The following is a 7,915-nucleotide window of genomic DNA, read 5'->3' on the forward strand; positions in this document are numbered from 1 at the left end:
TTTAATTTAATATGCTATACATATATATATATATATATATATATATATATATATATATATATATATATATATATATATATATATATATATATATATATATATTTATATATATATATTTATTATATATATATATATATATATATATATATATATATATATATATACATATATATATATATATATATATATATATATATATATATATATATATATATATATATATATATATATATATATATATATATATACACAAATACATATATATATATATAGGTGTTAGCATTTAGTTATCCCCATTTGGCCATATGAAAAATATATGAACTATATTTTGAAAATAACTAAAAAGGTTCATTTTCTTTTTGAAAAAGGTTAACAACGAACACCCTTGATAAAGTTTGTGTTGAAAAATATTTTTATGTATTTAAAATTTAAAAAATCAATAAGTTAACATTTTTCCATTACTGTCATTTGTGATGCCCCACTTTGGCCTTAGTTCACAGATCTTTTTGAGTTCAACTTTGTGAGTAGTATATAACTTTTTAAACTAAAGATGAAGTTCCTTTAATCGAATTAATATTTAACGTGTTTGTTTATGAACTTTTTCATTATTTATACGCACAGAAACAAAGTCTTTTTTTCCTGGACATTGTCTTATAAACTCTTTAGATTCGCAAACTTCAGTAACTTTTTTGTTTAATAATATCTTCCAAAGGCTATTCTGTTTTAGCCTTAGATTTAGCAAGTATTCCTTTTTCATTTTTCAACTTTCAAGCTTTCTTAACGAGAAGTTCTGAAATTGAAAATGTTTGGCAAGTTTTTTCAATTGACAAACTATCAGGAGTTTGTGTTAGTAGTTGAACTTTTTCTTTCGTCAAACTTATTTTCATTTTTTTTACTGCACCTAATAGTTTGTTTAAATCATTACAGTTTATACATTTTTGCCCTTTTCTGAATCTATATCTTTTGAGTCTATATCCAATGCTGACGCTACTAGGTTCGTCATACTTGTTGCAATTTATTTGCTTTTTGCTTTCCATGTCCTAAACTGTCACGCCTACTTACATTTTCGAATGGAGATATTTCCAATAAAGACACACTCTTATTAAGAACTGTCTTATTAAGGTCTAAGCAACTTAAAATTTTCTTCAGCAGCTTCATCTTGACTAACTTCTGTAATATTTTCAAGTATGAATTTATTCATACAGTTAGTACAAACTTTTGACCTGGTTTGATCTTAAGTTGATTTGCTATTGATATGTTGACTTGACGCAATCATTTGATAATTTTTTTCTTGTGGACTTTAATTGAATCAGAGCAGTAGTTTTGAAGTGCTTGAAATATAGACTTTTTCATTGTGAAAATATATCTCTTCATTTGGTTCAAAAGCTCGATAGCCTATGAAAATTAATTCTCTTGTTCATATTTGCTGCAAAAATAATGTGTCATTGTCATTATTAAAAAATCGCTATATTGACTGATGTATAATTATGTTATTGTAGATAAAGTTTTAACATTACATAATATATAATTCTAGTTACGTTAAAGTAGTTTAACATGACAAAAACTATATATAATTCCAGTATATATATCAATGTATCAATATATAATTCCAAGTAACAAAAATTATATAAACAATATGATTAAAAATATTGTTTTAACCAGACTGACTGACACTAATTATCAGTGTTTGTTTAAAAAACACTCAGTGTTTGTTTATAACACTATAGTGTAATAAAAAGTTATTTACAGTAAATTAAATACTAAATACACAAAATATTTACTAATATAAAATTCAAACCCAAAACTCCTCCATAAACGAGCAATATATACTACTTGTGCGACATATTGTGTTAAAATTTCAAATAATTTAACTACAAAAAACAAAGTAACACTAACATACATGTTTTCTCTTCGTGAAATTATAAAATATAATGCGTAGAACTAATTATAAAATTATGCGCATGCGCCTCAAAGCAACATTTTACGCATTAATTAAAAAAAATTTCGAAATCTGTAAATGAAAAAATCTGCAGAGAGCTCCACTCGACTACTCATTTAAATGAATAAACTGAAAGTAACATTATGTACTTGAAAAATATTATTCATTCTTTATAAAGACAAGCTATAGCATAGGGTACATAATTTTCTTATAAAAAGTGAAATTGAATCAATATAATACATAATATACACATATATGCACATAATAAAATTTACTCTTCAATCTACTCTCCAAGCGGTTAATGTAGAGCTCTAAGAGCTCCGCGAGAGCTCCTTTTGCTCATAGGGATTAGTTGTTTTAAAAATTTTATAGAGAGATAAATTAGATTGCGCATTTAATAAATAACTAACAATTCTTCGTTTTCTAAAGCGCATTTTCAGTAAAACCACGTAGCTTGTCAATTATATCAACGTCTTTTCCTTGATGAAGTATGCAAGCATTTTTAATAACTTTTTTAGCAATTAAACAGAGACATTTATTTTTACTTGGCATTATTTACTTAGATAATAAATACATAAAAAAATTAAAAGCGTTTATTTAGTAAACATTTTTTAAATAGGGGTTGTCCATAAAGCATGTCAATCAATTTTCAACCGTTTTTGACCTTCCCCTCCCCCCTCGTCATAAAGTTGCAACATTTTAATAGCAAGTTTTTTATGAGTCGTTGCATGCAAAATCACAATCCCCTTCCCCCTTCCTCCTCCTTTCTTTAGATCATGGCGTAGTTTATGGATGGCCAAAAGATGAACAATTTTTTAAGTAAACACGAAACGGGAACGATTGCTTTTTTAAATCATACAATTAAAACTACTTTTTGGTTTTAATACGTTATTATGAAAAAAAAACTATGAATAAAGTTTTCTTTAAAGTTAGCTTAAGAAAATTTTAACTTCATTGATATAAGAAAATATATTTAAAACATTTTATTTGAAAAATTATTAACCCCCTGCAATTAATTAGTTAAAACTAGAACAAATGCTTTGCGGCATTCGACTTTTAAACAAAATGGCGAAACTTTTAAGATGAAATCTGATCGCTGAGTTTCTACTATTCTTTGTCTTAAAATTAAGTTTTAAGTAGTTTCCAAGTGGCCCGAAATATCTTTTCAACTTCCTAAAACATATAAAATAGGTCTGTACCAAAATTAGAATGTTCACACAAAATGTTTAGTTTTCCTGTTATTTTTTATTTACATGCAGGGTTCTGACTAACATAAACAACCAAAGTATAAACGCAACTTTTCGAATTCTTTTTTAAAAAAGTAATTCGAAAAATTTTAAAAATTATGAAAATTCTTATGTTTAAAAATAATCACAAACAAAAGAACTTATTAATTTTTTTAATATTCGATGAAAGCGTCTTTTTAAGATGGTAGCTCCTCTTTTTATTTCGCATTTAAAAAAAAAGAAATTTTTTATTGATGCTTATAAAAAATTTATCGAGAAACTCAAATTTAATCAGTAGAATAATTGATTTTAAGGAAATAACACCTAATTTTGTCATTTTTATGACTAGGTAATGAGAAAACTATTTTTTTTACTTTTCATTATATATATCTTCCTATGAATCTCTCTATCTTACTCCTATAAACTGCGTAAATGCTTCGTGATTACACCACATAACTTACCGTTACTTGATTACAGTACATATTTAAATAAAAAACGATTTTCATTGACATGCTTGCTTTGCTGGCTGGCTGTGTCTCCATATTTTTTTCCTATGTGTGCATTTATTTGTACAATAGTTATGTTATTTCACCTGTAAATAATGAAAAACTTATTTACTTAGTTATTATTAAAAATGCCAAAGAAAATACGGTTTAAAAATCCAAAGTTTAAACGAAATCAGTATAAGAAAAGTTATATAGATTCAACAACTGAAACTTAATATTAAAAACATAGCGCTAGTACTCTGAAAAATAAAGCGAGTCAAAAGTTAGAAACTAAAATTACCACAGATGATTTTAATTTTATTATAAATTTTGACATTTAAAAATGGTTATTTAAAAATTCATTGCGTGCCCTGTGTGTTTATATCCATTAAAACTCAGTAATGATATTAAAAATAAACGTGGCATTGTTTAAATTTCCAGCTTTGGTGTGAGTTTTGTAACACGAACGTCAGTGATTTTGAAACTTTAACTGAATGTTACAAAAAACATACCAGCAAGACAACTGGTAAAGGAATATCACCTGTATATCTTCGAATGGTTATAGGGTTTTGCAAATTTAGCAAAGGTTTTGCCACAATACAAACATTTGCATGGTGTTTAAATATGCCCAGTCCAATGACAAAAACTACAATAGTATAATTCAAATTTTACATGAGAAGTATACTGAAGCTGCTGTTGAATCCACTTCCAAGCAGCACAGGAATCTGTTATCTTACTTAATGGGAGTCTTACAGACATTGCTACTAACTGTTGAGTATCTGTAGATGGAAAATAGCAAAAACGAGGACATGCGTCAATAAATGGTATTGTGACTCTAATGTCAAGAGACATGGAAAATGTATTGATACGTATGTTTTTTCAAAGTCATGTATATGTTGTCAGTATTGGGGTAAAAGAAAAGATGGTTCTGAATATAATAAATGGAACTTGAATCACAAATGTTCGGGTAATCATGAAAAATCTTCTGGGGTTATGGAATCTGCCGGAGCAGCGAGGATGTTTGCAAGATCAATTGAGAAAAATAAGCTTTGATATATATCATACATTGCAGACGGAGATACTTCATTGTTTAATGATGTAATCAATCCTAAACCATATGGTGACAATGTGGTCATTGATAAAAAAGAATGTATTGAACATGTACAAAAGCGAATGGGTACACGTCTTAGGAATTTACAATAGGAAAACAAAGTAGTTAATTTTTCCGACAATAAAAAAGCTGTGGGTAAAGGTAGACTCACCGATAAATCAGTAAATAAACTACAGAAAAACTATGGAATGGCCATTCGACAAAACTGTGACAATATTTAGGTTGTGAAAAAATGTATTTGGGCTATTCTTTACCATAATTTTGACATGAAAGACCCGGTTGAGCGACGTAAGTTTTGTCCCGGGAGTGATGAACGTTGGTGTATATGGCAAGCAGACCAAGTTACTAGTCAAAACCAATATAAAGTAAAATTGAATCTACCTGTTGCCATATGTACTTTGATTAAGCCAATATTCATTGATTTAAGTGCTGATTGTTTATTAACGAAAAGTTTTCATGGTGGAACCCAAAACAATAACGAATCAAAAAACAATAATATATGGAAGAAGTGCCCAAAACAAAACTTATGTTAGTAAAGCAATACTTGAAATTGGTGTCTCAACTGTAGTTTTAGAGTTCAACAGAGGAGCTGCTGGGATTTTTAATGTATTTTTAAAACTTGGCAATTATACTGGAAAGTACATGAATAAAGCTACAAACATATCGAACGCGACACGCATAAGTAGTGCCTTAAAAAAAGCTAGCAAACAAAGACTTGCAAGACGAAAAAAACTTAGAGCTGTAAAAAAAGGTTTCTCGAACAAAAAAATGGAAACAGAGCAAGTAGATGGCTACATATCTGGAGCATATTAGTTTTTTATAGCGTAAAATTGGTTATATTTGCATGCATATTTTAAAATGATTATTTTCCCTGTGTTTAAACTTTCATTCTTGGTATAAAGATATTTCGAGTTCTACAAGTCAGGTTGGCTTGAAATTTTACATTATGTTTAATGCACTGGTGCCAACATAATGTACCAAAATCATATTAATTCTGCAAGGGCAAAGAAAGTTACAAATAGTCAAGTCCATTTTTTTATCATATCTTTCTTATACCTTAGGAAAAATACTATAAAATTTTTAATAATAATTTTTTTTAACATTTTGGTACATTTTTTTAAAACCCATGCATAAATGCTATCTGGAAAATATAATAACAATCGGATCATGCAATATGGAGGTATCTATGTTCCATAATAGGGTCCTTTTTTACCTAATTATGCTAATTAATGATATTAAGTTAATTTTTTATTTTTTTAATCAGTTTCACTTTTTATTAGTTATAAGGCAAAAACGTTATTAAACAAGCAAAATATCTATGGTAGTTTTTAAATAAAATAGCTTGAATAGGGATCTACCACCTTAAGTTAACTCATATAATGAGATTCAACCCTTCTCATCAGTGCTCAGTAAGAAATCCAAGGCCAAAAATTAAAAGATTGACTTACTTCAAAAATTATGTGTGATAATAATGAATTTTGTTCCTAACACTCTCACTAAGAATTTTCCAATATATGAAATTCTATATGTGACAAGCTAAATGGTTCTTTAAGTTAGGCTTTAAATGTATTTTTGATAAAGACTTTTGAGATAGATGGTTTTAGTAATTATAATTTTTTAGTAAAGGAAAGGTTATAGTATAAGCTTTAAAATTAAAGATAAAAAATTTCCTGAAAAAGTTGGTGCAACAATTTTTATGTATTAAAAGTAAAAAGTTCATCACAAAAAAATTTAATTTCAACTTTGATGAAAAACTAAAAGTTTGTTCCAATCTGTACCTTTTCCAAAATTTTTTAAACTTATAAAAAATTTCTTTAAACAAAGAGAATTTTTTTTTTTCATTCACCACTTAAACTAAAAAAAACTAGTTTAAGACATGAAAGTAAATTTATTTTCGTGTTGTTCTTCAAAAGAAAAAGTTGTTTTTTATTTTAATTTCAAGTACTAATGGTTTTAAAATGCAAAATTAATTTAAAAAAAGTTATTCTAAATTCAATTTTTGATATCGCAATGATCAATCAAAAACCACATAAATTTCTTAATATTGTTAAAAAGTTTCTATTTACTTTAAAGCATATCGTTGTGAACTAAAGTAATGGAGGAAATTAGTTTGACTCTATTAACTCTTTCAAGAATGCTAGAGGGTATTTGATGTAAGTCAAAAACTAGACAAAAAGATTTTTTTAACGATCAAAAAAGTAACACAAAAAATGTTAGCTAAAGATAAAATTTTATAAAAAATCAAGAAACAAAACAATAGAAATATAAAACAGTGAAAGAGTCCATTAAATAACAGAGAGAATTAGTTACTGAGAAATTTGAAGACCCAACAAAATGTTTAGATTCAATAATGACAAAGATGAACAGTATCACCAGTCTATTAAAAAAATCAAAAAATCTAATGCTGTTCCTTTTTTTGTTCCACAAAATAGTTAAAATGATTTAGCTCCAACAGCACCACAATATGGAAAAAGTACAACTCTTGCTTCATTTATAAATGAAAGTTCTCGAAAAACAAATGATTATTCTATTTCTAATCAAAGTACCTTAAAGCAGAAAAAGTCAAGTATATATAAAACTGCATGTATAATAAAAGACAACTTTAATGTATTGGCCAAGGATAAAAGTCTTAACGCGCATTTTGACTCAAAATTTATGGTAAAAATGGATGAACATGGAAGAGGGAAAGCTGAAAGAGTATTTGTGCTAATCAGTTTACCAGATCTTTTGGGTATTGTAAGACGACACTGCTGAGTGTCTTGGAAAAACAATCAAAAGCCTTACAAGAAACCACATCCGCAAATACTGGTTGGCTAAAAGGAGTCAGTATTCTAATTGAACAGTGGAGAGCAAAAGCTTTGGTTTGAATGGTTTGTTGTCATCATGTCTATTGAAAAGGTAAATATTGAATGAAGCTAAAGATGAACAAAGTATCATAAAACATTTTTATATTTATTTTTGTATTTAATTATGAATATTTCTCAATGAAATAAATGATTCACCCTAATAATAAAATTTAAATAAGTGATTTAAAATAAATACCTATCAGCACTTTTCAAGTGTTTTTATTGGTTGTAATACAAGTTGACCAAAGACTGAGGTATTTGAAAAGCTTAAGGATAATTATAAATCAATTCTGGAAAAGAAGATAAGT

The sequence above is a fragment of the Hydra vulgaris genome, chromosome 08, assembly GCF_038396675.1.
Source record: "Hydra vulgaris chromosome 08, alternate assembly HydraT2T_AEP".
Classification (NCBI taxonomy): Eukaryota; Metazoa; Cnidaria; class Hydrozoa; order Anthoathecata; family Hydridae; genus Hydra; species Hydra vulgaris.